This window comes from Ovis canadensis, chromosome 3 (assembly GCF_042477335.2).
Source record: "Ovis canadensis isolate MfBH-ARS-UI-01 breed Bighorn chromosome 3, ARS-UI_OviCan_v2, whole genome shotgun sequence".
Lineage (NCBI taxonomy): Eukaryota > Metazoa > Chordata > Mammalia > Artiodactyla > Bovidae > Ovis > Ovis canadensis.
Genome location: NC_091247.1, coordinates 223,575,793 through 223,602,707, shown reverse-complemented (window position 1 = coordinate 223,602,707; position 26,915 = coordinate 223,575,793). Strand labels below are relative to the sequence as shown.

Sequence of the window (26,915 nt, the reverse complement as noted above, 5' to 3'; positions counted from 1 at the left end):
ACAAAAACTGTAAAGTGGAGCCTGGACTTAGTAGGGCCATTTAGAAGATTTCAGGTTGATAATGGGGATGCAGAGGTGATTTTCACTGGCCAAATCAATTCTGGTGTTTTGGTTTTACTCATCTAAAATTTAATGCATTCTTTCCAGAGTAGCATGATTGATCATAAAAACACAGATTGAATCTTGAAAACACAGATTGAATCTTGCCGCTTCTGTGAAACCCTCACCTCCAGCCATCTCCCATCACACTTAGAGTAGAATGGGCATTTCTTCCTGTGACCCACATCCCACACATGCCTTGTCTGCGCTCACCTCACAGCATGGGCCCTTTCGCTCAGTCAGCCACGCAGTCATCCCTTGGTCTCTCTTCAGTTGTCCAGCTTTCTTTATCACCGTCTTTAAAAAGTAGGCTCTCTCTGCCACAGAATTCCTTCTTTGTTCTCTTTTACAACCTGGTAACAATTTGTACTTAGTTTTCTTCTTGATGGCTGGCTTCCTTGCTTGCTTTTGTCTTTCTGTGCTCTGAGATTATGAACTCTATGAGGGCAGAGACCATGAGTTTTGTCTAGCACGTGTTGGCTTGTGGCAGGCTTTAAATAAATATTCGTTGAATGAATGGCAGTTTGATGATTTCTGCTTTACAGGGAAACGTACTTCAGTTCATAAACGAGCAGACATCCTCTTACAGATCTAAGTCTACAAGATGATAAAGGTCGACATGCGGCCATTTTCAGGTGCTTTGTTTCCCTGGTTGCATTTTGTTTGAATTAATTTAGATGGTTCTTGGGAACTTTTTCCTGGCCAGAGTTAGATTAGCTCTTCTTCTTGTTTGGGCTGTGGCACTGTGTGCTTAGCCCTTTCATGAAGCAGGTTACCACTGGATTTTATCATTGTGTCCTGAGAACTCAGGTTAGTGCCTGGCACCTGCTAGCTGTGTTCAGTAAGTATTTGTTCAGTGAAAACTAAGTGTTAGAATTGAGATCTATGTATTAAGAAAAGAACAGTTTTTCCTCTGGTAGATTATGGGGCTCATTGGTTCCAAGAATCACTTTGTTCTTTGTTACTTCGGTTCTCCGGATCATGACATAAGTTAAAAAAAAAAATCAAATCTTTATAATGGACTATATTTCAAAGTGAAGTCGCTCAGTCATGTCCGACTCTTTGCGACCCCATGGACTGTAGCCCACGAGGCTCCTCCCTCCATGGGATTCTCCAGGCAAGAGTACTGGAGTGGGTTGCCATTTCCTTCTCCAGGGGATCTTCCTGATGCAGGGATCAAACCCGGGTCTCCTGCATTCCAGGCAGACGCTTTTACCTCTGAGCCACCAGGGAAGCCCATATTTCAAACACATGTAGAAGTAAAGAGACTAATAAAATCAACCACCACCATGGATCTACCACCCAGCTCAACAGTTATCAACACATGACCAATATTGTTTACCCTTACTCCCCTCTTCTGCCTCAGTATTTAAAAACAAATCCCAGACATTATATCATTTCATCTGTAAATACTTCAGAAGGGTATAATCAATTTAAGAACCAGCTGACTTTTGGAAAAACCTGACAGAAAAATTCCATTTGCCTCCTTGAATCTAGTTGTAGGTGCCAGCTGGTGAATTTCCATGTGCTAAACCACTCCCAAGGCCTGACTCATTATTGAAAGCATATACTGCATTGTAATTGCTGAGATAGCAGCAGTTTGCTGAGATATGTTATCCTGGTGAAGTATGTTTCTATTGGATGTAGAGAGATTACAAATAAGTGAAAACAAGTGAAATAAGTGAAAATAAGTCAGAGATAAGTTTTTTCCTTCTGTTGTTCAGCGTTGAGTTGCTGCCCTATGAACTGCAGTATGCCAGACCCCCCGTCCTTCACTATCTCCTGGAGTTTGCTCAAACTCATGTCCGTTGAGTCGGTGAGACTGTCTAACCATCCAACCCTTTGCTTCCGTCTTCTCCTTTTGCCTTCTGTTTTTCCCAGCATCGGGGTCTTTTCCAGTGAGTCAGCTTTTCACATCCGGTGACCAAAGTAGTGGAGCTTCAGCTTTAGCATCAATCTTTCCAATGAATATTCAGGGTTGATTTCCTTTAGGATTGACTGGTTTGATCTCCTTGCAGTCCGAGGGACTCTCAAGTATTTTCCAGCTCCAGAGTTAGGAAGCATCAATACTTTGGTGCTCAGCTTTCTTTACTGTCCAACTCTCACGTCCATACATGACTACTGGAAAAAACACGGTGGTTTACTCGGTTAAGTCGTGTCCAACTCTAGAAACCCCATGGACTGTAGCCTGCCAGGCTCCTCCGTCCATGGGATTCTCCAGGCAAGAATACTGGAGTGGGTTGCCATTTCCTTCTCCAGGGGATCTTCCTGACCCAGGGATTGAACCCGGCTCTCCTGCCTTGCAGGCAGATTCTTTACCAACTGAGCTGTGAGGGAAGCCCATAGCTTTGACTATACGGACCTTTGTTGGCAAAGTGATTTTTTCTATTTTTACCTTTGGAGATGTGTAAAGACAGATACTTTCGACACGGTGCTTTACAGGCCTTTGAGATTCTGTCTGGAAGATGAAGATGAAGTATGGTGTGTGGATTAACAATTTCCCACAGTACTTTGTGGCTGGATTCCTGAGAGTCACAATTAGGCATAAAATGGAAAGTAAGAGTGCTGGGAGACTTAGACCTGGAAAGACTCTTAAGCTTTGGGAGGTGGAAGGGTTAGAACTTGAGCCAGCAGAAAAGACACACGGCTTGGAAGTGGTCATGGTTGGTTTTATTCTAGAAGTTAAAGTTGTAGATCCCTTAGATCTCTGTAAATAGCCTGGGTGAAATAAAATTTCCTTTAGGACAGGAAGAGAAGGCACTGTTTTCTTTCAGCAAATATTTTAATGGATTAAGTACTATTTTTTAAAAATTTGAAGATTGGCACCGAGTGAATGGTTGGACTGGAACAGTGTTTTCCTGTGATTCCAGTGTTTTGTGGAAAAGAAATGGAAGAGGGGGATGCAAATGATCATAACAGCTTTTAACTACTTTGGTGTTTTAGGTGATGTTTTAGTTGCTGAGTGAAGTCCAACTTTTTGCGACCCCATGCACTGTAGCCCACCAGGCTCCTCTGTTCATGAGATTTCCCAGGCCACAATACTGGAGTGGGCTGCCATTTCCCTCTCCAGGGGATCTTCCTGACCTTGGGATCGAACCCAAGGTCTCCTGCAGGTGAATTCATCACCACCGAGCCCCCTGGGAAGCCCAGCTGCTTGCTTTAACAAACCACACGAGAGAACAAGACCCTGGCTCTGAGAGGCTTCAAGGCCTGGCCCTGCAAGGGTCGCAGCCTCGCTTTCTCCTTGCCCTGAAGCACCAGATGAGTCTTCTGTTCGTAGCATTGGTAGGAGAGGGTGAGTGTGGTGATCCCAGGATGATTCTTGGCAATTTATTTTGAAAGTCTGCTTTTTCTTTCCTGCCTTTGTACTCCCATAACCATTAGTTAATGCCTGTAATAAAAAGTACGTAGCACACAATGCCTTGATAGGGATTTTGTCATAATCATCTGTGTGTCCTTAGCATCTAGCACATGGTCACTTGGAAAATGTTTGTTGACACATGATGGTCCGTCTCCAGCCCCGAGATGATGTGATTTTTCAGTTTCTCCTGGGCCTTGACTCAGAACGTGGGAGTCACGCTAGCCCTGTGCACGCCCCTCTCTCCGTTGTCCAGTCAAGGTGTGTTTGTCCTCATTCTCTGGTCTGTTCTCTTCTCTGGGGACCTTCTAGGGAGCAGAAGGAGAGAAAAATCTTGTGTTTGGAACAAGGGGAGCCTGTGAGACTGAAGGTGATCGGTCATGTTAGGGTCACGGCTCTTCCAGCTGCCATCTGGATGAAGAGCAGCTCAGTGCTGGATGAAGGATTCAGATGCCAGGAGCTCGCTGCGTTTATCGTTCTTCCCCATTTGCTGTGATTTGACCCCATGCCTGAAACTGTGGTGTGGAATAGATTTCAGTCTCGATCTGCCCCCACCACTTCTGATCCCCTTTATCCTCATCTGCCTTTTCCTTTTCTTCCCTAAAGCACTCATTACATTTGAAGGTCTGTGCAGTTTACCTGTTACGTTTATTATTGTGCTTTATGTCTCTGTCAGAATGTAAGCTCCAGGAGAATGAGGATCTGTCTTTCTCGGTCACCGATGAGTCTTTGAAGCTGCAGTGCCTACGTGTAGTAGGCCTTCACTAAATAATTGTTGAATAAATAAATGAACCGTGAGCTACTGAACTGTGTCTTTTGCTTAAATCAATGTTTTTGAAGTACCTAGAGCCTATACCAACAAAGCGGTTTATATATTTGAATATGTCACCAGTAACATCTCCTCACAGTCATTCTGGAAGATAGGTGGTATCTTTTTTTTTTTTTTAGCATTTCTGAGCCTCAGGGAAGTGGAGCAATTTATTCCAAGATCATATGACTAATGAAGGTTGGAACTGACAAACAAATCCAGATCTGACTCCAAAGCCTACGTTCTCTGCTGCCGTATTATATCTTCTTAAACCATTCATTCAATAAATATTTATCTAGGGCCTACCAGGTTCTAGGCACCTTAGGCAGTCAAATAGCAGTTTATTGTGGGATACTAACCAAAGTCTTTTAAATTTTGTCATCTCTGTTGTATTCTTTATGAGCGATGAGAGGTTTAATGTGTTTATTTATCTGCAAGCTCTGCTTAAATGCAGGTAAAAATAGGCATGAAAATGCCTTATAAAACTTTGGTTATCCAGAGATCAATTTGCTGTCATTTTCAAGCATCCAGAAGAGTTCTGAACCCAAAATTAAGAAAAAGAAAAGCAAGTGCCTTAGATAGTCAAGAAAGAAAGAACTTTTGAGCATGTTGACAATTCCTGCGAAGACCTGAATGCCAAAAGTGCTGTGAGTAGTCACTTCTTCCAGAAATTGAAGGAGCTTGTTGATTAAACTGGCAATGTCTAGTTATAAATAGGTCAGCATTTCTTGAGAAGAAAGCCAAAAAACCTAGGTGGAAGGATATTAAGGCATGCAGAGAAGGCAGAATGGAGAATGGTGGTCATCAAAGTAAGTGGGGTTTGGAGTGACTGGGACTCAGAATGAGTGGGGGACTCTTGAGAACCTCGACGAAAAGCCAGATCAGACACTTCTTTGTGGGTCAGAGCTGGACCAGTGCCACAGGAATGCCTTCAAATGCAGAGTGTTTTGAAGCCACAGATATAAGAATCCTCTCCTTTGAATGCAAATGAAAACCGCAGTGAGATACCACTTCACATCCTTTAGGATAACTATTACCAAAAAACTCTGAGGAGGAAAAACGAGAACCTCGGTATCCCAATTGTAACACGGTGTAGCCACTGCGGAAAACAGTTTTGTGGTTCTTCAGAAAGTTAAGCACAGAACTGCCATAGGTACAGCAATTCTACTTCTAAGCAAATACCCAAAAGAATTGAAAGAAGGGACTTAGACTTATACACCAGTGTTCACAGCAGCATTATTCATAGTAGTTACAAGATAGAAACAACCCAGATGTCCCTCCGCTGGTGAATGGATAAATGAAATGTGCTGTGTACACACAATGGAATATTGTTCTGCCTTCAGAAAGAAGGAAATTCTGAAACAACGTACAACATGGGAAGCTTGAAGATAACTACGCTGAGTTTTGAAGCCAGGCACAAAAGGACAAATACTGTATGATTTCTCTCACATGAAGTACCTGGAATAGGTAAATTCATACAGACAGAAAGTAAAATAGTGTTACGGGGGCTCCAGGGAGCGGGAATGGGGAATTACTGTGTAATGAGTACAGAGTTACTGTTTGGAATGATGAAAAAGTTTTGGAGGTGAATAGTGGTGATGGTCCCACAACTTATAAATCTAATGTCCCTGAATTTTACAGTTAAAAATGGTTAAAATGGTAAATTTTATGTCTTGTATGTTTTACCATGGGCTTCCCAGGCGGCACAGTGGTAAAGAAATCCACTTGCCAACGCAGGAGACGGCTTTGATCCCTGGTTTGGGAAGGTCCCCTGAAGGAGGAAATGGCCACCCACTCTAGTATTCTTGCCTGGGAAATCTTATGGACAGAGGAGCCTGGCGGGTTACAGTCCATGGGGGTCACAGTCGGGCACAACTTAGTGACTAAACAACAGCAACGATATTTTACCATGCATGTTTAAAGAAACCTCTCCTCTTGTGTGTGCACTTGAGTGGAAGTGTGTGTGGGGAGGGTACAAATGAGGGGCGCCACAGTGAGGCCTGGTCTCCACGTTCAGTGATGGTGGAGATGTGCTGTCTCTGGGGTAATAACCATGAAGTCATTCTGCTGTGGCTGTATTTGTAAGCACAGGAGAGTGAGCTAGTTGTTAAGAAAGTGTTAACTGACAAGAAACTTGATATCCTTTCTTGAAAGAAGTACTGGGGGACTGGGTGGGAGAGAGACCTACTTTTCATGATCCATTCAGTGTGCTGCGAGGTTTTTTAAAACCATAGTTGTGTATTACCTATTTTGAAAAATTAAAATAATTTATTATGGAGAAAAAGCAAGGAGTAATAAAAAAATTATTCATTTTATTCTGTTTAAGAAAATAGGAATGTACGCATTTATTAAAACTTGCTGCAGAGGTGTGAGAGTCAGGTTTGAGATCTAAACAATGATTAGAACTCAGAGACAAATGGACCCCTCCTCTGCAGATCCACTTGCAATAGGGCTTTGCTGTGATTTACTCTCCACCCGTCATCTCTGTCAGGACCACCTTACAGTGTTAGGAGAATCACGTAAGACAATAGATGTCCAGACACCTGGAAAGCTATAAAGTGAGTTTTGCTTTGCAGTTTCAAAAAGTGATCACTGTATCTGCCCATCCGGAGCTATGACTTCAGTCTTTTTACACAGTGAGATAGGAGATGCTTCCATGACTTGTTATGGGGTGCTGGCAGGGGAAGGTGAAACTGGGAACTTTCATAGAGTTGGATACTCCCCATCTGCATGGAGGGTTTGAGATTTTAGTGTTTTATTTGTAAGTTATGTCCATGTTCTAGTGCCTTACCAAGGGATTCCTAGGTGGTGCAGGGTAAAGAGTCCACCTGCCAATGGAGGAGACTCAAGAGATGGGGGTTTTATCCCTGGCTTGGGAGATCCCCTGGAGTAGGAAATGACAACCCACTGGAGTATTCTTGCCTGGAGAATCCCATGGACAGAGGAGCCTGATGGGCTACAATCCAGGGGGTCGCAGAGTTGGACAGGACTGAGTGACTGAGCATGTACACACAGGCATGTGTTAGGTTGAATGCTGCAGCTGTGTTGATAGTTGGACTCTATAGATCTTACTTATTCCCTTCCTCCATCATATATGTGTATGTATAGTACCTATGGTTTTGCTTCTCTTCCCCTCTTGTCATCTTAATTAAATGTTACCTTAGATGTTATTTAAATTTTCTGTCCCAAGTTCAATTGATGAAAGGAAGGGCTTTTGGTGCGTGTGAAAGGCTGCAGAGCATATGGCCCCTCATGTTCCTAGTCTCTTCTAGAGGAGGTTTTAGACTTGTCTGGGAGCAGTGGTCTTTCTTGATTCCACTTTGAGGCTCTCTAGTATTAATAGTTCCAGCCAGTACCAGCACTTTGAGGGGGCTGCATGGACTGACATTTCTCACTTCCTTTCTTGTTCCAGGAGGCCCAGTCCACTTAATGGTCTTATCTTTGGAAGTGGAATCAGGCAAAAATCAGGTTTAGATTTTTCTTTCAGATGTTCAGTTTGAGGAGCTGTAACCATACCTTGTAGAGGAGCTTGTGTAAAAACTATAGTTCATTTAGTAAATTGAAAATTGTTTTTCTCCTCCTCTTTTGATATCAGACAAACATTTATATTGATTTTTCTTCTTCTTTTCATTTTCCTTCCATTTTATTTTTGTTACTTTTCTTCTATTTTTTGCATCTCTTTCCCCCCATATTAAAATGAGACAATTGCATTCTTTCAAAAGAAATGTTTGTTTGAAAGATAACTGTGGATTCTGTGAAATTACTTTTTTTTTTTTGGTAGGAAGTTTATGTTTTAAAAGATAAGGATAATGTCATCTTAGATTGTAAAAATTATTCCCATACCCTTTGGAATGTGAGAAAAACTTTTTAAAGTTAAACTCCTAGCAAAGATTCTGTGTAAGCAAGTATTGAGCCAAAAGCATTGAAAATAACTGCTGTAATTTTTCTATTGCTCAAGTTTTTAAGGGACAGCATTTTCACATCTTTAGGGCGCAATTTTAATTTTAAATTCTTTTCAGTTAGTGAATAAGTGTAGGTATTTAAACTTTTCTTTCATTGTAATTTCCAAAACATGTTCTGTCTTGATAAAACAGTGTGTTAGGTAGTATGCAGTACAATAAATTAATTGGATTAGTAATCAGATTCTGGTCCCAGTCTTCCTGTTATCAGGTCATTGAACTCTTTCTGCTCTGGTTCCCCAACTGAAATGGGAGGGATCGGATGTGTGGGCTTTGAGGTTTATTTATAAAAATTTAGTCATTCCAATTTTATTGGCATTTTTCTAAAGCTGATAAAAGAGTAAAAATGTTCTGCTTATAATACTGTTCATATAAAGCACTTAATTTGTTTCAATATAAAGTAAGTTAGACTGGATTCTGAAGGGGTTTAGTCAGTGGATGACTAAAACAACTTTTTTATGAGATGGTCTCATGTAGAAATCAGTTTCAAAATACTTTCTCTGACAACTTGGAACTTAAAAACCGGGATCTCATTTTAAATGAGATTAATCATTGTAAGAAATCTGTCATTAGCACGTATCTTATTTCTATTATGATATTTTAAAAATAGTAACTCGAAACTATTCAGTTGACTTTTCTGCTATGGCTTTCATTGAAATACTATTGCTATAGTCATTCTCCCTGACTGAGTTCCTTTTCCTGAGAATAAAGGATTGAGCTCATACCTTTGCACAACTATCTAGAGAGTATTTTAAGCTTGGCATGTTCAAACCTGGCTGACTCAATTAGTATGTGGACAAACTAGCGCATTAGAACATTTTTTAAGTTCCAAGCCACAAATTGTGCTTTCAGTGAACACAGACCTGTATAAGATGAACACTTAAGCCTTGAATAGCACAGACATTCAAAATGCCCCTTGCCGTGGGTGACTGAGTGCCAGTGAGGCTCCTGCTTGGCCGGCATGCTTCTTCCTCTGCTGGAAGCAGTGTCAGGAGCAGAGTCTAGAGAGGGTCTGGTCCTTTGGCACTCTGCTACCCTCTGCTTTGGGCAGAGAAAAAGGCTGCTGTCTTACTTCTTAAACTCTTACCATATGGAAAGTTTCTATAAATAAACCTTGGAATTATGATTGGTCTTCTAAATTTGTAACCTCTACCATCTGTGACTAAATCCAGTATAAATACCTATTTAAACATACATACGTCTTCCCAGGTGGCTCAGCAGTAAAGAATCCTCCTGCTGAGCAAGAGACATGAGTTCCATCCCTGGGTCGGGAAGATCTCCTGGAGAAGGAAATGGCAACCTGCTCCAGTATTCCTGCCTGGAAAATCCCATGGACAGAGTAGTCTGGCAGACTACAGTCCATGGGGTCACAAAGAGTTGGACACGCCTTAGAGACTAAACAACTGCATTCAAAGTCGGATCATTTCAGTGAGAAAGATCACCATCCACGATATCTAAACAGTCAATTCACTTAATTTTACCTTTGTCCACTGGCGTGGATGAATGAGGACCTCATTTTTTCATCAAGCAGAAACTAGTCAGCTGGTTGTGTTTGGTGAATCCACTCTGACTTTTCTGTGCATGAATTGTTGGTATAATTATGTAGCATACATATTCATGAAGATGTTACAGTACATTAAATTTCTGACAGACTGAATTGTTTAAATGTACTAAATGACTGACTTTTTAGTCTTTTTAATATTTGAATTTTTAGCTGCTCTGTGGGGCATGTGGAATCTTAGTTTCTCTGACCAGGAATTGAACCTATGCCTGCTGCGGTGGAAGTGCAGAGTCTTAACCACTGGACCACCACCGAAGTCCTGATTTTTTAGCAGAATCCTATCGTTATTCATTTTGTAAATTTGAGTCTGTTGGACCTTCAGTCGGCAAGTGCATAATGGGCACCTATTACGTGCCAGACGCTAGGTCTTGGGGGATATAGAGTCATATAAAAGATGTTACCTGTTCAAGTAAGAGATGAGCAAAAAAGAAACCTGAGGACAGGAGAATCTTTTATCGCCCTAGTGGGGAAATGGACAAATGCCACTCCATGCAGGTGTGGCAGAGAGGTCAGTAGATTAGCTCTGGAGAATTGGAAAAGGCTATAGAAAAATGTTTCAGTGGAATCTTGAATAATAGTATTTATAACAGAGGTTATATTTTATTGAGTACCTACTCTGTACTAGGATTAGTTAATGTTACCTACCAGGGAAAAAGTCAGGGGTTAGGGAGTGGGGGAACTTTCAAAGCAATAGGAGAAACAACAGCTATCAAAGATTGTGTGTTCTAGAAGGAAGAAGTTGGGCATGATTAATGAGGGGGAGAGGCCAGTGGACAAGGGCAAAGGCTGGTGAGACTGGATGGGATCAGATGATAAAGGACCCAGATTGTCTCTGCCGTCATGGGTTGGTTCTCATTTCCATGCCCGTAGGGCGTTTCTCCTGTCTGCCTTTTTTTTTTTTTTCCTTTAGGTCCAACTTTAGGGCACTTCTTCTGTGAAGCTTTCCTTGGCTTTCCCCAAAGGTTATTGATTTTCTTTTTAACTGAATGATTGCACAAAGAGAGTGTACATTGTAATAGGACATTCCATTTCTTGGACTGTTTCTTGGATTTAGTATGATCTCCCCAACTAGTTTCTCAACTCCTGTAGGACAGAGACTGAATCCTGTTGAACACCTGGTGTAGTGCTTAGCTCACCATGGGGACTTAAGAAATATAAAATGAATGGATGAATATGGAACATTTTATAAACATCAACCATTGAGACAGCCCAGCAACAGTGGTTGAGATTGCCTACATTTAAAAATTTTTTTGAGATTGCCTGCATTTTTAGGAGGCATTTCTTAACAGAGGTACAGGTCAGTTGTTTGTATGTAAAACGAGTTGATCAATAACTCATAGGGTTGTGAGAATTAAATTAATTAGTACATTTAAGCACTTAGAATAGTACCTAGCATATAGTTAGTGTTCAGTCAGTGTTACCTGTATCTAACTCCATGTTCAGTTCAGCTCAGTCGTGTCTGACTCTTTGCGACCCTATGAATCGCAGCACGCCAGGCCTCCCTGTCCATCACCAACTCCCGGAGTTTACCCAAATCATGTCCATCAAGTTGGTGATGCCATCCAGCCATCTCATCCTCTGTTGTCCCCTTCTCCTCCCGCCCCCAATATCTGGGCCTTTTTGCCAGTGACACTCAGCTACTGTTGTGGGTGTAGAGAGAATAGGAAGTAGATAAATAGCTGGTCAACTCTGAAACCAAACACCTTGTAGGAACTGGAAGAACTGCTTATATGGCATGAACTTTTATTTTTCTGTTTGTGTTTTAGTGATCGAAGGGGTATGATTGGCATGGAATTGAATTTCATCTGTCTGTGGGAGTTGTAAACAAGGTAGGTCCCAGGTTTATTTACACTTTCCTGCCTTCTTTTCTAAGGTGTGTGTTAGTATTTGATTGATTGGATTTGGTTATTATTTAGGAAAATACTCATCGTGGCCCCATAATCGCCCTGATAGTTTGTCTAGTGTTGTGGGTACTTCTAGGGTCTTGTCAGAGGGTATTGGATGCCAGTCGCAGCACAACCAGGTTAAAATTCCGGTAGTCATAGAACTGAACCATGAAAACACACACAAGCACCCACACATACACCCCCACGCACACACACACAGCCACACACAGCCACACCCCCCCCACCGCCCCACTCCCCATGACCCACTCCTGAGGAGCCACAAGTTCTTGTATTGGAGCCATTGTATAAACTAGCTTGGGGTAGTGGGGGATGACAGGCCAGCTAATTCTTCTGGTCACTAAAATTCAGCAGGCTATGTGAATGGTGACTAGATGCAATCAAAGGGCTTATCGTGACAGTGGCCAGGCCATGCTGACAGCTGTAACTCCAGCCAGTTATTGCTGACAACTATAAATTTTGTTACTGATGACAGAATCGTCTGTCTGTCTGTAACCACTCGAGTTTGATTTGACACAGCTTGCTTGTGTTCCTATCTTAAGCTCCGGAGCCTGAACAAAAGTACACCAGTTATGACTGACTTATTTATCTGCCTCGTATCAGATGCCCACAAAAAGAGTTATAAACGGCAGCTTCGTGCAGCTCTGCAAGCCTATTTCTGGCAGAACATTTCCTGTCAAAGCAGAGATGAGTGCTGTTGCGTGTAGCTTTAGTTTTCCGTATTCTCAGGTGTGTGGAGACCCCTTTCCTCATTGGAGCAGGAAACTTGGATCATTTGGAGGGTGAAATTGGTCACCAAAAAACCAATGGCAGGACTCTCCACGATCTTCCAACCAGGAATCCTGTGAACTTGACCATGGAGTTCTGTGGGCTGATGACAGTAATTTGGGCTCTCGCTGCACCTGCACTTAGAACAGGTTCTTGAGACTGGCTTCCAGTCACAAAGAACAGGAACGGCTGATACCTTGCTACAGGGAAGAACAGTTGAGCCACTTCCTCTAGCAGGAGGAAGGGAGGCAGGGAGAGTAAAATTTAACTTTTGCAGAGTAGCCTTCATCATCATCTGGTGCCTGAATTTTCAGAGTCTGACCTAGGTGTGCAGTCAGGGAATTACCTTTTTTTATTTGCCTGCTTTGTATTGGGGTACAATGAACAGGAACTATTTTTGGAAATACTCTAAGAATTAATGGAAAGGAAAGAAACATTTACTGAATGCCTACAGAAGGTTAGGCATGGTACTGTAAACTTTAAAGTTCATCAGTATTATAATTTTTCAAGTCTAGATGGATTAACACCATGAATATCACTATCTTGAACTATTTTGACTCTTATTATACACAGAAGAGGTAGAATTATACATTAATAGACTATTATTTCATTTGTATCTGCTGGAACATTCTTTTATGGAGGAAGAGAGAAAAGACCTACATGGCATGGCTTTTTGTTTTTATTTTCTGGGCTTGCTACTGATTTAGCCAAAGTCAAAGAGGAGACGCACAGGTCTGAAATTAGAGACACCTGTGCTGTTTTGGAAGCTGAGACTTGACCCAGGATTTGCTGGAGTTGGTGCCAGCGAGGTCAGAGTAGGTTAATATTTTCATAGCTCAAAGCAAATGTGAATTATGGTTGTTTGTAGGTGCATTTTTGCTTGATCTTTGTAGTTACAAATAGGGTAAATATTTTAAAATACAATACTGCTGTTTTGGGAAACTTCTGCAAAAGTCCCTGAACCAATGCAAATTAATATTCTCCAAAAAATACCAAAAAATACCCCGTGTAAATGTTTTGACTGACAGAGGGAATTGACTGATTGTCATCAGATATGTAAAGAAATTACCATAGGTTCTTTTAAAACAATTTGATTTCCTGCTTTCAAATTTTTAAAAAATTCTTCTCAGAGGAGCTACCATCTCTGTATCTCAGCACATGCAATAATGTGAGATTAGAATAAATTGTTATTCTCTTCTGGGGAAAGGAAAGTAAGGAGGATAGGAAAGTAGGTTGAAGTGTTCCTTCTCCTTAATTCCACATTTAAGGTTTTCAAATCTAATGTCTTTATACTCTTAAGATAGGAAGATTTTGTGGTCTTTACCAGGTCTGTAGTTACCCAGAGATACAATACTGTTCTTTATTGGGCTGAAGTGAAAACATTAGTATTTCTTAATCTATGAAAAATTTCCATTTTATTTTCCTGTCAAATGAATTACTGTACTTTTCCTCTTGGCAACTTTCTTTCTTTAGTCAGAGAAACTCTAGTAGTATAATTTCCCCTCCACACTTCAGCAAACAAATACCACTTAAAAAAAAACAAAACACCCAGCCTTATTGAGGCCTAATTTATATACTGCAAAATTTGTCTTTTTGAAGTATACAATTGAATGATTTTCAGCAGATTTGTAGAGCTGTGTAATCATTGCCTGACAGTGGTACTTTTCCAGCACCCCAAAAAGATCTCTTGTAAACACCACTTGTTAACTTTCTTTAAAGTCATCCATAAATTTTGTTAAGTTCTGCACCAAATTTAATCTTCCTATGACGTTTCCTAGCATTCTATCGCATGTGTTCTTTCCCCCTTTTATTTTTATATTAGTTTCTTATTGTATGTCAAATTTAACCATCTTTTTGTCATTTTAAGACCATTCTCTCACAACTTTTAAAACTGGAGAGATTTCCCCATACCAGAGGCCTCTGCGTTTCCCTTCTCGGACAGTTTATGAAGGAATAGAGTCTGTACTTGTTGCTGTCACTTCCATAACTCTGTTCACTTTTTAACCAGCTGCAGTTGTTCACTGCACATTGTGCCAGTCCTGAGGGTGTTACGTGTGTTTTAGTGGGGAGGGATGCTGAAGTCCAGCCTGAGCCCTGCTTATCAATCTATGTGCCCACCCGAAGAATACGTCTTTCTTGAATTTGCATTTAGGTACCCTGTGGTCTCACTGAAGTCACTAGTCACTATTTTTTCCATATTGCCAAATCAGTGAGTCCTTTATTTTTTTTAATTAAAAAATATTTGGCTGCGATGGGTCTTAGTTGTGGCAGGCAAGATCTTTAATTGCAGCATACAAACTCTTGTGGTTTGTGGGATTAGTTCCCTGACTAGGGATCAAACCTTTGCCTTGGAAGCGCAGACTCTAAGCCCCTGGGCCACCAGGGAAGTCCCCAATCAGTGAATATTTCTTTCTTCATGTTAGTTGGTTCATCAGGTATTTGTTGAGCACCTTCTGTGTGCCAGGCACTGTGTGGGGGAAGGACCCCTCTGAGGCATTTGACACTTTTATACACACACGCACACAGACAGAGACAGACACAGACAGACAGACACACAGACACACAGACAGACACACAGACACACACAGACACACACACAGACAGACACACAGACAGACAGACACACACATACCGACACACACACACACACCCCTTTTATATATGTTGGGGAAGGACCCCTCTGAGGCATTTGACACTTTTATACACACACACACACACACACACACAGACACACACACAGACACACCTTTTATGTATGTTGGGGAAGGACCCCTCTGAGGCATTTGACACTTATACACACAGACACACACACAGACACAGACACAGACACACACACACCTTTTATGTATGTTGGGGAAGGACCCCTCTGAGGCATTTGACACTTTTCCACACACACACACACACACCTTTTATATATGTATCTTCTTTGACTTTGTATCTCCAGTGCCTAATAATAACAGAGCAGCTAGCTATTCTCTACTGGGTTGTTTAGTATATGCCAGGCAGTATTCTAGCATTTCACAAGTATTGTGGCATTTACTCTTCACAGCAGCTCTTTAAAGTAAGTACTGTTATCTTCCCTTTAAAAATGAGGGTATCAAAACACTAAGACATTTAGTAATTTGCCGAAAGTTACACAAATAGCACGTAGTGGAGTGGGGATTTGGTAAAGCTAGGATTCAAACCTGGGCACTGATTCCAGAATCTTATTTTTATGTGTATCACGGCCGTGGAGTCTGACACACACACACACATTTAATAGATACTGGTGAGTGAGCGGGCACTCACCTTTCTGCACGCTGGGCTTTTACTTCAGAGATGCGGTGTTGAAGTGTGTCAGCAGCATGCTTGTGCGAAGGTTATACGAAAAGGAAGATCGGGGTTTAAGTCGCAGTGGCCTGAATTCCTGTCTTACTCTCTGACTTCTGCTTCTTGATTCATTGCTCCTTCCTTTTTCCATGAAGAATGGTTCTGTTATTCTATCTTAGTCCTTTAGGTAATGTTCACATTAAGTAAACAGTATTGACGTATTATCATTATCTAACTTAGAGTCCACATTGTGTATTTCCCCAGTTGTTCTAATACTGTTCTTTACAGATTATTTTAAAAATGTTGAAATCTAGAATTCAGTCAAGAAATATATTGCATTTATGTGTCATATTTGTTGTTTAGTCACTAAGTTGTGTCTGACTCTTTGTGACCCCATGGACTGCAGCACACCAGACTCCTCTGTCCTCCACTATTTCCCAGTTTGCTTAGATTCATGTCCATTGTGTCGGTGATGCTATCTAACCATGTCATCCTCTGCCACCCTCTTCTCTTTCTCCATTGCCTTCGATCTTTCCCAGCATCAGGGTCTTTTCCAAAGAGTTGGCGTCATATATCTTACTCCATACTAGTCCCTTAGCTCTCTTTTAGGAAGGGGGAGGTGTCTTCCATGACAACAGCATTTTGGGAACCCAGTTACTTTGCATAATATCCCCTATTTGAATTTATCTGTTCCTTCTTGAATAACTCCAGGGTAGATACGGTAGGCAGGATGTTTTGTCTTTCTCAGTGCTTAACATCAGGAGGCCCATGATGTTAGTTTCATTATCAGTGATGTTAAATCTCACTCTTGGTTAAGTTTTCGTGTGCTAGATTTATCCATTATAAATTTGCCTTTTCCCCTTTGCAGTGTATAATCTATTAGGGTAATAATAATAATTTCCTTTTATATATCTTGAAGTAATGAAGTATCATGTAGTTGTTAAAATAGAAATGCCTCTTGGGACTTCCCTGGTTGTCCAGTGGCTAAGACTCTGAGCTCCCAATGCAGGCATCCCTGGTTTGATCCCTGGTCAGGGAACTAGATCCCACATGCTGCAACTGAAAGATCCCATGAGCTGCAACTGGGACCTGGTGCAGCCAAATAAGTAAAGATTTGTTTTTAGAACAAAAATGCCTCTAAGCCACACTAAACAGGCTAACAATGTTTAAAACAGTATTATGTGCGAGTTCAGAGTTCATTTGATTTGAGCTTCTTTGTAATGTGAACTTTTAAGTGCAGAGTTTAAATATGATTGCTTAAGAGCCTTGGGATGAAAATTTAATTTTTCTTGGGTCATAGGCATTTTTGCTGATAACCTTTTCATAGTTAACTTTAGTGTAGTCAACATTTTTCATAGTTTTCAGATAAATTCTTTCCTGCTCTTAAAATCCCTTCCTCCAGTGTTATTAGTGCCTTGAAATGATACAGCTCTCAGTGAGGGCCCTGGAGTTGATCTGGATCTGAATCCTGTCTCAGCCACTTAATCACTAGATGGTCTTGAACAAGTTATTTAACCTTCTTGTACCTCAGTTTCCCCTCCTATAAGCTTGCTGCAGGTGTTAAATGAGCATTTGGCATGGTTTCTGGGCACAGGCGTTTAGTAAGTATTATATATTCTTCTCAATCTGATAAGACTTGTCACATATGATTCAGTGACTTTTCTCTTAAGTCTGAGCACTGCACACACACACACACACACATAAATGCACCTGTAGACTTGGTCCAAGCACACACACACGAACATATAAATGCACCTGTAGACTTGGTCGGAGCAAATAATCTTAGAATCTTTTGTCATTCTGTCTCACCCTTTTCTTCATGAAACTTGGGGGAAATGTATTGAATAGATTCTTTTAAGTTCGAATACTTGTAGAATCCATATGTTAACCTTCTTCCCACCCCTCCCTTAAATGTCTGCATTTGCTGTATCCCACTTTGAAAATAACAGCCAGGAACTGCCTAGCACTAGAAGAAAAGTGGTAGATATTCTTTCTACTTCAGACCACCTGATCTTAATGCTTCCATTGGAAATGTTTAAATTCAAGGCACTGATAGCTGCCCAACGTTTCTGCCCTGGGTTGGAGACCACAGTTCATTGTACGGCCATCACGCTTAACTAAGGAGAATCATTGGTATTTTTCGGTGGTTCTCAGTTGGAAAGGCATCCTGTCTGCAGAGGGCATGTGGAAGAGTATGGGCGTGCGTTTGGCTGTCCCAGTGCCTGTTGAGGGGAGGAGATGCAGCACTGGGGTTTGGTCAGGGTTCAGCATGGCAGTCCAGAACAGGGAAGTCCCGCCCAAAGCGGCCATAGTGGTGCTGTGGAGAACGTGAGCTAATTGAACCTACAGACTTGTCGAATTGGTAGATAATGTTTTACTTTTACCCTCAGTTATTTACAAACGGTCATTGCTTAAGGCAGGAAGTTTTCTGAAAAGAACTTTTCAGAGCTGTAGTATATTATCTCTGAATCCTTCAAGGAGAAGTAGGCATATTATTTGGGAGAGTAAGATATTTTCCTGAAAAATCTGAAAGCATTGCCATTATGAATGTGCATTGGTGGTGTTTAATCCCTAAAGTTAGGAGCGGTTGAGTGGTTAGAATGGTTTAGTGGCTAAAGAAAATCAGCATTATGTTCCTTTAGTAATCTGTGTATCTCCATGGTTAGTAGAAACAACATGAGTTGTGCCTGACATTCCAGTGATGCTTGAATATTGCTTGTGCTGTTCTTTCTTTTTTAAAAGACCAAATGATGTATTTTTTTGGCAGATGAATATGTTTATATTAGGTATGTACTTGAACTTGTTGTAGCTTGTTTCACTTGAGCCTAATGTAGAACTTTGACAAAGATTTTAGGGGAGATAAGTATTCTCAATTTCCTAAGGAATGTTACACAAAATTCTTTTGGACTATGACTCATAGTTGGAGACATATTTTATATTAGAATCCAGTTATACAATTAGTATATAGATATCTGAAACCACAGTTTCATGGAATAATACTCTTACTACATGTGGTACAGTCTGATAGTGTCTATCTTATTTAGTTTAAAATGCTGACCTTGGTCTATTAAGCTGATTTTGTGACCTTTGTATTACAGATTGCAATATGAAAGATACTGCTATAGGATATAAAGTCATGAGATTGTAACCCAAGGTTTAAAATATTTCCCAATTATGTCTATGTCTTAAAATTTTTTTTTAATTATTATGTAAGAACACTTAAAGTGAGATATACCCTGTAACAGATTTTTAGAGTGTACAGAACAGTGTTATCTATTTGCACGGTGTTGTATGCAGATCTTTAGAACTTATTCCTCTTGCACACAGAACTGTTTTGCTTGGCACCTTCCACTTTAACGTTCTCCCTAGTCTCTAGTAAGCACCTTTCTAGTCTATGAGGTTGACAGTCTTCATACCACATATAAGTGGGATCATGTGTTCTTCGTGCTTCTGTGGCTGGCTTATTACACTTAGTAGAGTGTCTTCAGGGTTCATCTGCGTTGCGTATTACAGGGAGTTTCTTTCTTTTTTAAGCTTGACATAACCCATTGTATGTATAGATCACCTTTTAATTGATGTTAAAAACTAGCTATTTGTTGTTTTTTGTGGTTCCGTATGAATTTTAGAATGGTTTTTTCTCTTTCTATAAAAAATGCCATTGAGACTTTGATAGGGATTGCATTGAATATGTGATCTCTTTGGGTAGTATTGACATTTAAACAATATTAAGGCTTCCAATCCATGAACATGAGATGTCTTTCCATTTGTTTGTGTCTTTAATTTCTGTCGTCAGTGTTTTATAGTCTTTCACTTCCTCAGTTTTGTTTCTTAGTGTTTTGTTCTTTCTGATGCTGATGTAAAAATGGGATTCTTAATTTCCTTTTTAGGTATATTGTTTACTAGTGTACATTAATTTGGTACCCTGCAGCTTTACTGTATTTATTAGTTCTAATAGTTTGGGGTTTTGGTGGAGTCCATAGGGTTGTCTGTATATAAAAACATGTTATCTGCAAACAGGTTCAGTTTTACTTCTTCGTTTCTGACTTGGATGCCTTTTCTTTTTTTTTCTTGCCCAGTTGCTTTGCCTGGGACTTCTGGTACTCTGTCAAGTAGAAATGGTGAGAGTGGGCATCCCTGCCTTGTTCCTGATCTTAGTATTCAGTTTCAGTTGTTCACTGTTGCGTATGACGTTCGCTGTGGACTTTTTCTGTATGGCTTTCCTTATGTTAAAGTAATTTCCATTTATTCCTAGTTTGTTGAACATTTTTTTTAATCATGAAAGAGTGTTGGATTTTATCAAATGCTTTTTCTGCATCTGTTGAGAGGATCATGTGGTTTTTATTAAGTTTTTAAAAATGCTATGTGTCATATTAATTGATTTGTGTATGTGGAACTATCCTTCAGTTCAGTTCAGTTGCTCAGTCGTGTCCGACCCTTTGCGACCCCATGAATCGCAGCACGTCAGGCCTCCCTGTCCATTGCCATTTCCCAGAGTTTACTCAAACTCATGTCCATTGAGTCGGTGATGCCATCCAACCATCTCATCCTCTGTCATCCCCTTCTCCTCCTGCCCTCAATCTTTCCCAGCATCAGGGTCTTTTCAAATGAGTCAGTTCTTCACATCAGGTGGCCAAAGTATTGGAGTTTCAGCTTCAGCATCAATTCTTACAATGAATATTCAGGACTTATTTCCTTTAGGATGGACTGGTTGGATCTCCTTGCAGACCAAGGGACTCTCAGGAGTCTTCTCCAACACCACAGTTCAAAAGCATCAGTTCTTCGGCACTCAGCTTTCTACACAGTCCAACTCTTACATCCATACATGACCACTGGAAAAACCATAGCCTTGACTAGATGGACCTTTGTTGGCAAAGTAATGTCTCTGCTTTTGAATATGCTGTCTAGGTTGGTCATAACTTTCCTTCCAAGGAGTAAGGGTCTTTTAATTTCATGGCTGCAGTCACCACCTGCAGTGATTTTGGAGCACCCCCCAAAATAAAGTCTGTCAGTGTTTCCACTGTTTGCCCATCTATTTCCCATGAAGTGATGGGACCGGATGCCATGATCTTAGTTTTCTGAATGTTGGGTTTTAAGCCAACTTTTTTACTCTCTTTCACTTTCATCAAGAGGCTCTTTAGTTCCTCTTCACTTTCTGCCATAAGGGTGGTGTCATCTGCATATCTAAGGTTATTGATATTTCTCCCAGCAATCTTGATTCCAGCTTGTGCTTCATCCAGCCCAGTATTTCTTATGATGTACTCTGCCTATAAGTTAAATAAGCTATCCTTGCATCCCAGAGATATCTATTTACTCCACTACTGACCTTGGCTAACCCACCTTCATTTCTCTTAGACATCTCCAGTAGCCTCCTAATTGCACTCCCTGTTTCTTCTCATGTTCTACCCCCATTCAATTCTGTATCTCCTTTCCACTATATGAATGATGGTTTAATTTCTTTTTTTTTTTTTTGCCATGCAGCACAGCCTCTGGGATTTTAGTTCACCCACCAGTGTAGAGTCCTAACCCCTGGACCACCAGGGAATTCCCTGAAGATGATTTAAAAATATTATTCTGGTCACACTATCCCACTGACTATTGCCTTTTTTATACTTCTAGTCTATGCGTTTTAATAAAACTTTAAAAATTAAAGGTTAAGGTAATCACCATTTTCAGATATCTAGAACAAGTTACGTCATGGAGCCCTCTTGTTCAGTAATGTTGAGGCCTAAACAGAGTCTTCCCATCCTTATTTGTTCATTTGCTGTTCTCACAACCCTGCTATGCTCACCTTAATTCCAGTGTACCACTTTACCCCCTCTTTTTGATCTACTCTTTCTTTCTTTGGCAGAAATGGTAGCTGCTCTGCATTTTGCTGTAACTTTTTTTGGAGGTGGGTGGTAAGCTAATGTGAGAGGAGATTTGGCATTTTAGAAGGCAAGATAGTGTGCTGAATCAAATAGCGCAGAATCTTCCATACATATTTCATCATGTATTTGCAGGAAAGGAACATGGATGTATGGAAATGGCAGAGTTGGGAGTCAGGAGGTTTGGGTTCTCCTCCTGGCTTTGCCATTAATTCATCTGGTGGCACTGAGCAAATTGCTAATGACTCTTCTGAGCTTTAGTTTCTTCATCATCTGAAATCACTGAATCCTGAAGCTTTCTTCATACCCTAAAATTCAGCAGTTCTACCACATTTTGACAAGGTTTTGAGACAGTCTCTTTATCTACTCAGCCATCCTGAATCTGAATGCCTCAAAGAAGGAAAATAAGTTTTAATCTGTCGCACTCTATTATTATGATGGAATATTTCCAAAATTGTGGTTATAAAGTAGTATGAACTTATAAAATACTACAGATAACCAATAATTACATACTGTATTTTTCACCACTGTGCAGGTGAAAAATGTAGATAAGCAGTTGCTTCCTGTGCACTTTCTGTGAAAAGCTCTGCGGTCATCATTGTATGATCCCCTTTAAAGAGCCTTTTGGGTTCTGCTTTACTGTGTTTTACTTGAGTTGCAAGGCTAATTTCTTATGCCATTCTCTTTGTATTATGTTTGTGCCTGGAGTGTATGTACTTAAGCCGGAGGTAAAGCTGGAAAATTCATTGCTTTGAGAGTTGGAAACACTCCACTTACATCCCGAGGCAGTTTTGCAGGAGAATTTGGCACCAGGAAAGCTAAGGATACCAAAGTTATGACAGCCCTGTTTGTAAGCTGGGCCCCTGGTGTCACATACGGAGCTCAGGTTTCCTTATTATACCTTTTGTTTTCCGTTAGACATTGTAGCTTTCTCTGAGGTACTAGTGAGCTGTCCAGTGACTGTATTTGCTTTCAGGTTATCTGAAAGATTGGTGGACATCCATTAATGTCCTGTGAAAATAGTTGCAAAACAAAATTCTGGTGTTTTAACCAGTAGATTGGTGGCACTCAGGCTCTTTAGGCTCCCTATTTGTTAAAGGCTATGAAAGTGAAAGAGGAGAGCAAAAAAGTTGGCCTAAAGCTCAACATTCAGAAAATGAAGATCGTGGCATCTGGTCCCATCACTTCATGGGAAATAGATGGGGAAACAGTGGAAACAGTGTCAGACTTTATTGTTTTGGGCTCCAGAATCACTGCAGATGGTGACTGCAGCCATGAAATTAAAAGACGCTTACTCCTTGGAAGAAAAGTTATGACCAACCTAGATAGCATATTCAAAAGCAGGGACATTACTTTGCCGACTAAAGTCCGTCTAGTCAAGGCTATGGTATTTCCTGTGGTCACGTATGGATGTGAGAGTTGGACTGTGAAGAAGGCTGAGTGCCGAAGAATTGATGCTTTTGAACTGTGGTGTTGGAGAAGACTCTTGAGAGTCCCTTGGACTGCAAGGAGATCCAACCAGTCCATTCTGAAGGAGATCAACCCTGGGATTTCTTTGGAAGGAATGATGCTAAAGCTGAAACTCCAGTACTTTGGCCACCTCATGTGAAGAGTTGACTCATTGGAAAAGACTCTGATGCTGGGAGGGATTGGGGGCAGGAGGAGAAGGGGACGACCGAGGATGAGATGGCTGGATGGCATCACGGACTCGATGGACGTGAGTCTGAGTGAACTCCAGGAGATGGTGATGAACAGGGAGGCCTGGCGTGCTGCGATACATGGGGTCGCAAAGAGTCGGACACGACTGAGCGACTGAACTGAACTGAACCTCATTTGGTAAAAGAGATAGAACATGTGCCCTAAAATCTGTCATCTGTTTCATTCCAGTGAGGCACGTACCATTGCAGTGCCTAATGAAGGGTACTACATCCAGCTCACCCCTAAGTACTCATGGCCAGATTACCAGCAGCATTTTTTTAAAGAGAAAGAACAGTGAACTGCATACTGTGTGTCTGTATAATAGTGAACTGAGTTTTTGGCAAATATAATTGTATCTCAAAGAAACTTACAGTATTCATATGTTGTTAGGTAGGACTGCTCTGATTTGTGCACAGACCGTGACTTTTCAAGGGCACTGAAGTTGGACTAGACTGCGTTCCAGCATCAGAGAAGGGTGTGCATGTGCAACTACTGATGGCTACGGAGTTCCTTTTTAAGGTGATGAAAATGTTCTAGAATTAGATAGTGGTGATGGACACATAGTTTTGTGAATGTACGAAAGACCAATTAATTGTCCATTTTAAAAGGGCAAATTTTATGGTATGGTATGTGAGTTACAGCCCAGTAAAAGTGTTATTATTTTTTTTTTGTTTAAAGAAGTTACCTTTTTTGCTGGATAAAGCTGTATGAAATTTTAGCACATTGGATGCTTTTATTAAAGATACTGTATATCATCATTTTTCTAAAGGCTTATGCCAACTTGAAAATCATAATTGTAAAGGAGATTTTGTTTTATTGAAAGACTGAATGTGAAATTCAAAGTTCTGTAGTGCATGGCTCTATGGGTGAGCATGGGAAAGGAGCAGATTTATGTAGAGACCTAGAAATAGAAACGTGACAGAAGAGAGAAGGCACGTTCGTCTAACAAAACTGTAAAAAGAGGCTCATCCTCAAATAACGAGATGCTGTTTCACACACTTGAATTGTGCAAATATATCTTAAGTTTGATACTACCAATCATTAACACGGCTGTGGGGAAGAGAAACCCTAATACACTGTAGAGGGATGTGTAGTTTTTTGGCAAGATTTTGTGAAGTTGGAAATGAACAAACCCTAGGAACAGCAATTAAAGAGATATGTAACTCTGCAGAGTGAGCCTTGTACTTACGCAAAAGGACGCACGTGCAAGCATTTTTATTTCAGCTAAATTTTTAATGGGAAAAATCTAGAAACAAATGATCAGACTGCAGAGGAATGGATGATAAATACTGCGGTGGTGTCTCAGTGCAGTTCATTACTGTTACGCAGGCAGAGTGGACAGACCGGGTCTACCTGTGTCCACAGAGGTAACTCCTGGAAATGCTGTGTTCAGAAAAAGCAAGTCACAAAAGTTAAACATGATACTACTTACAAATGTTAGAAACAAAATAAAATAATCGGTGTTGTCTGTGGATCAACATATATTCTGAAAAGTTATGTTTTTAAAAACATGGTTTAGAAGAAGATACATGAATTTTAGCAGGACTTTTACTTCTGAATAGACAGAGTACCTGAAGAACTATGGTCAGAAGGTGAAATAGTTGTCTGGAGGAGGCCTTACAGATAGCTGACAGAAGAAAAGTGAAAAGCAAAGGAGAAAAGGAAAGATATACTCATCTGAATACCAAGTTCCAAAGAATAGCAAGGAGAGATAAGAAAGCCTTCCTCAGTGAACACTGGAAAGAAATAGAGGAAAACAATACAATGGAAATGACTAGAGATCACTTCAAGAAAATCAGAGCTATCAAGGGAACACTTCATGCAAAGATGAGCACAATAAAGGACAGAAATGGTAGGGACCTAACAGAAGCAGAAGATATTAAGAAGAGGTGGCAAGAATACATAGAAGAACTGTACCAAACTGCGATGGTGTGATCATTCATTCACCTAGAGCCAGACATCCTGCAGTGTGAAGTCCAGTGGGCCTTAGGAAACATCACTATGAACAAGCTAGTGGAGGTGATGGAATTCCAGTTGAGCTATTTCAGATCCTAAAAGATGATGCTGTGAAAGTGCTGCACTCAGTATGCCAGCAAATTTGGAAAACTCAGCAGCGGCCACAGGACTGGAAAAGGTCAGTTTTCATTCCAATCCCAAAGAAGGGCAATGCCAAAGAATGTACAAACTACTGCACAGTTGCACTCATCTCACACACTGGCAAGGTAGAATTCCAGATCCTTCCAGCTAGCCTTCAACACTGTATGACCCAAGAAATTCCATATATTCAGGGTGGATTTAGAAAAGGCAGAAGAACCCGAGATCAAATTGCCAGCATCTGTTGGATCATAGAAAAAGCAAGGGAATTCCAAAAAAACATCTACTTCTGCTTCATTGACTACAGCCTTTGACTGTGTGGATCACAACAAACTGTGGAAAATTCTTCAAGAGATGGGAATACCAGACCACCTTACCTGCCTCCTGAGAAATCCGTATGCAGGTAAAGAAGCAACAGTTAGAGCCAGACATGGAACAGACTGGTTCTAAATTGGGAAAGGAGTACATCAAGGCTGTGTATTGTCACCCTTCTTATTTAACTTATATACAGACTACATCATGCTAAATGCCAGGCTGGACGAATCGCAAGCTGGAATCAAGATTGCCGGGAGAAATATCAGTAACCTCAGATATATGAATGACACCATCCTTACGGCAGAAAGTGAAGAAGAACTAAAGAGGCTCTTGATGAAGGTGAAGAAGGAGAGTGAAAAGGCTGGCTTAAAACTCAACATTCAAAACACTAAGATCATGGCATCTGGTCCCATCACTTCATGGCAGACAGATGCGGAAAAAATGCAAACAGTGACAGACTTTATTTTCCTGGGCTCCAGAATCTCTGCAGATGGTGACTGAAGCCATGAAATTAAAAGATGCTTGCTCCTTGGAAGAAAAGCTGTGACCAACCTAGACAGCATATTAAAAAGCAGAGACATCACTTTGCAAAGGTCCCTGTAGTCAAAGCTATGGTTTTTCCAGTAGTCATGTATGGATGTGAGAGTTGGACCATAAAGAAAAGCTGAGCATCAAAGAATTGATGCTTTTGGACTATGGTGCTAGTGAAGACTCTTGAGAATCCCTTGAACAGCAAGGAGATCCAGCCAGTCCATCCTAAAGGAAATCAGTCCTGAATATTCATTGAAAGGACTGATGCTGAAGCTAAAGCTCCAGTACTTTGGCCACCTGATGTGAAGAGCTGACTCATTGGAAAAGACCCTGATGCTGGAAGGATTGAGGGCAGGAGGAGAAGGGGACGGCAGAGGATGAGATGGTTGGATGGCCTTGACTCAATAGACAGGAGTTTGAGCAAGCTCCTGGAGATAGTGAAGGATGGAGAAGCCTGGCATGCTGCAGTCCATGGGGTTGTAAAGACTCGGACTTGACTGAGCAACTCCACAACAATAATAGCAAGGCAGAGAGTGTGGTAGTATGAGCAGGAAAACCAAGTTACCTGAGTTTTCTGTTTCCAGGAAAAAAAAAAAAGAAGCAAATATGGCCATGTATTACAATTGTTGTGTTTGAGTTTGCTATAT

General features: G+C 40.8%; 1 protein-coding gene across 2 annotated transcripts in view; it reads left to right on the top strand.

The window, feature by feature from the left end:
• MRTFA (myocardin related transcription factor A) overlaps nt 1-26,915 on the top strand; it is a 202,637-nt gene that overhangs the window by 22,600 nt on the left and 153,122 nt on the right. Inside the window, exon 2 of one of the 2 annotated variants that reach the window (XM_069586063.1) lies at nt 11,552-11,614. The exons of the other annotated variant lie outside the window; for it this stretch is intronic. The gene's annotated coding sequence lies outside the window, so the exon portion shown is untranslated. The remainder of the gene's footprint in view (nt 1-11,551; nt 11,615-26,915) is intronic. 2 annotated transcript variants of the gene reach the window in all.